General features: G+C 36.3%; 1 pseudogene; it reads right to left on the bottom strand.

The window, feature by feature from the left end:
• Positions 1-1358: 1358 nt before the first annotated feature.
• Positions 1359-2179, bottom strand: LOC120076235 (secreted RxLR effector protein 161 pseudogene; annotated as a pseudogene).
• Between the last annotated feature and the right edge of the window lie 2119 nt (positions 2180-4298).

Raw genomic sequence — 4298 nt, forward strand, 5'->3', positions numbered from 1 at the left:
ATCACTAATGTCCTGTTATGCCCTTTAGTTACTCGGAACCTACAAAATGATTAAATAAACACATAAAATTCCAGGAGCAACCTCGAATTAAGCAGAGCAAGATAGCACATTTTTAGTGGTATCATAAAGCCATGGGGGTTTATGCCCAAAGTGGATAATGTCATACCATTGTGGAGATATGTTGTTGTCCTTATCAATTGGTATCAAAGCTTTGGTTTAGACCTAGCTATGTGAGTGAAATCCTCAGATAATGAACAAAGAAATTTAAGGAACCTAGTTCGTGCTATATCTTGGTAGTTTTGTGGTTACCACTACCTTGGTAAGAGCAAATGTGATGTGTGCTTGTGCTCATGTGCTCTATTTGGATATTAACCTGAGATGAACAAGATGTGCCTCGTGGTAGAAAAGAAAGTTGACTCAGGATGAACGGAATGTGCCTCGAGATAAGGAGCAGGTAGCCCAAGATGAACTGGAGGTGCCTTGGGATTTAGAACAAACTTTCATAGTTGGTAGTTGACGAATTTGCTCGAGGGAGGCTCAAAGTGGTACTTTTTTCGAGAGAAAGATTGTTAGGAATGCGAACAAAATCCCACGTTGGTTAGGGAAGGGAATGATCATGAGTATATAAGGATGGACAATGTTGTCCTAGATGACTAGATCTTCATGTTAATAATCACAATACACTCAGTTTTAACGGTTGATAACAATTCAAGAGTCATTGAAGATAGAATGTAGATACTCGAAAATCCTTATATCATTTACCAAAAACCTGCATGATCGTGTAGACGATGCACCAATAACTAAACAATAGGCCAATTAAGTAAACGATAGGAGGAAGCGTTAAACAATCAAGTAGACGACAGTTGACTGAAGCTAGATAATCGTATTAAGTAAACTGAAGAGCTAAACGATTGTAAAGACGATTGCACGTGAAGCTAAACAATCGTGTACACGATGCGATAGGGACTACACGATCGTGTAAACGATAATTTAGCAAAATCTAAACGATCGTAGAGGAAGAAGAAAAGACACAAGAGTTTAAGTGGTTCGATCAAAGGCCTACGTCCACTGTGCAAATTGGGAGGTTCTCTTTTTTTACTCTTCAAAGGATTACAGAACGAAAATGCCTTACTGTCTCGATTAAAATTCACTCATTTTTTTTTTTTATTAATCTCTCAATTGATTTCGTTTATATATGTGCAGGTGATTCGATCAACGATGATGAGCTCTAGTGGTTATAACATTTAACAGAAAGATGTCGACAACTATTCAACTGCAAACTGTATTGTTCTTTCTTGATTTCGAGTCTTTCTGTAACAATCTCCACCTTTGTAAGCAAAGTTTCTTCCCTCTTTACTTCACTGAGCTGACTTGAGCAAACCTTTTTTAGGTAACTCGAACCCGAGAAGATCCAAGTATTCGCCAAGCTTATTCAATGGAACAGTTTTGGTTAGCATATCAGTTGCATTATTCGAGGTATGAATCTTCACTATCTCGACTTTCCCTTTCTCAATCTCTTGTCTGATGAAATAATATTTGATATCAATATGCTTGGTTTGTTGTGAAACTGCTGATTCTTAAATAGATATATTGTGCTCTGATTATCACAATAAATTATGACTTTAGTTTGTGTTATGTCGAAATCTTTTAGTAAACCTTTCAGCCACAAACTTTCCTTCACAACCTCAGACAAAGCGATGAACTCAGCCTCTATTGTGGAAAGGGCCACAACATGCTGCAATGTAGCTTTCCAACTGATCAAATTGTTCCCCAATAGGAAAACATAACCTGATAGGGAATGTCTTTTGTCCAAGTCTCCTGCATAGTCTGCATTTACATAGCCATAAACCTCATCATTGGATGGCTCATTCTGTCTATATAAGACTTTCGCCTCTTTGGATGAGCATAGATACCTTAGTATCCACTTGACTGCCTCCCAATGTCTTCTACCAGGATTTTCCATGTACGGATTTGCCATGTACCTACTGACCATACTTGTTGCATAGGATAGGTCTGGTCGTGTAGAAGTCATAAGATACATAAGAGATCCCATTGCTTGAGAATAAGAGACAACCTTCATATGGTTCAGATGCTCTTCATCAGTGCTCTTTGGATTATTAGTAGCTGAAAATTTGTAGTGAGAGGCAAAAGAAGTACCTACTGGCTTTGCTTTCTCCATTTTGAACCTCTGTAAAATCTTTGATCAATTTTCAGATTGACTAACAAGTAATCGACCCCATTTTCTGTCTCTTTCCATTTCAATTACTAGGATCCTCCTTAACTCCCCAAGGTCTTTCATATCAAATTCTCTCTTAAGAAGCATTTTCACTTGCTTCAATTCCTCTTTGGATCTCCCGAACAGCAACATCTCATCTACATAGAGAAGTAGATAGACCGATTCCTTGAAACTACTAGTATTTTTGTATACACACCAATCAAATGAGCTCCATTTGAACCTAATCTTGGAGATCACCTCATTAAACCTTTAATACTAGCATCTCGGTGAATGTTTTAGGCCATAGGTGGACTTGTTCAACATACACACAAGGTTTTTTTCTCCACTTTTAACATAGCCTTGAGGTTGTCTCATGTATATTGTCTCATTCAACAACTCATAGAAGAAGGCTGTCTTTACATCCAGCTGGTCTAATTCCAAATCTTTTGTACAACAAGGGAAAGAAACAACCGAATGAAAGTATTGTTGGAAGGTACCAATGCGCAGTGGAAGAAACCAGGATCCATAAGTACTCTAATTCATTAATTTTGACAGAAAGAAAAACATGCTTCAATAGAAATAAATGGGTTTCATGACATACCTTTGAAGAACTTCCTCTAAGCTTTGAACCAACTGCAAATCTCCACAGAATCTTGTAGTAGACCACCCCAAGATCTTTTCTACTATCCTCTTGGAGCTCAAGATTGAGTAGTGGGACTCAAAATAAGCTGGAATTAAGGGAATTTGGAGAAGCTCACTACAACAACCAAGCAGAAGAACAACCTTCTTCTCTCACGAATTTTCAGAAAAATTGTTCGGTTGCATTACCTTCAAAAAACTTCAATCTCTTCAATATATTGCAGACATTCATGCAAAGAAATTTGCTGCATGAGATGCAGCTCATGCTTGGAGTTAATGAAGAGTTAAAGTGGGTTGTTGGTGAGTTAGTTCATGAAGAAAATGGAAAATCAATTTTTCCAACTTTGTGGTTTTCTTTTCTTTTTCAATTTTATCAAAAATGATTTCATAAATCAATTTTATTTAATAAAACTGAAAAAATTATTAATTTTACAAAATTAATTTCATAAATTAATTTTCTTAATAAAATTAATAAATAATTATTTAAACAATTTAAATAATTCAAATTAATTTAATATCAAGTATCAAATTAATTTTTACACAATCCCATCTTCAAATATTTAAATCATATTTAAATATTATTTCTCCAAATTTATTTAATTCTAATTTGAACACTTCAAATTAACTTATCACTCTATTCTAGAGCTAATCCATTTACGAGCTAGTAGGGGGACCTCACGGACCTACATATCATGGGCTCCAACGATCCAAGATTAATCGTCTAAACTCATTAGACCAATCTAATGCCCATTCATTAACTAATGGGTGATTCCACTAAAGCCCATAGCTGAACTCTTCTCATTGTTGATGCATTATGTCCACTAGATATAACAATGATTAGTAAGTTAACCCTTCACAGGTTGCTCGTAATAATGGTTGGGTCGAATCTCTATTTTACCCTCGAAATTATCCCTTGTTTCTTAAGTCCCATTGATCCCCTAATAAACAATTGATTTATGATCCAATTAGCAAACTGAATCCCTCTCAGGCCAATGAGAGGGTGAGGCCTCTTGTTCAAACCCAGAATCAACACTTGAAGGGAGCAACCTCTCTACTAACCCTAATCGGATAGAAGTGAATTCCCTCTTACACCCTATGTTCCCAGGTATTCATCTGGTTTTATCCCCAAAATGGTAAGCTTATTGAGCAGATACAATTGATCTACTCTCACCATTTGCAAATCAAAGGATAATCCCGAACAAACAGAAGTTCATAGTTAGCTCAGGATTAAAGTTATGTTACCTAGGTCATCGCTTTGAAATAGTCAGTCTTAAACAGTAAACAACGTTATAAAGTAAGAGTGACTGGTTTCGTAGTCCGATCTTGCACAAAACTCATTTTCACAGATCACCCTCACTCCTCATGTCCCAACATGTACGAATTAAGATCACTTCGTATGTAGCACTTTACAACTTTTTGTAATAACTACAGAGTAGGCCACATC

Source organism: Benincasa hispida, chromosome 4, assembly GCF_027475165.1.
Source record: "Benincasa hispida cultivar pf3 chromosome 4, pf3_genome.v1.1, whole genome shotgun sequence".
Classification (NCBI taxonomy): Eukaryota; Viridiplantae; Streptophyta; class Magnoliopsida; order Cucurbitales; family Cucurbitaceae; genus Benincasa; species Benincasa hispida.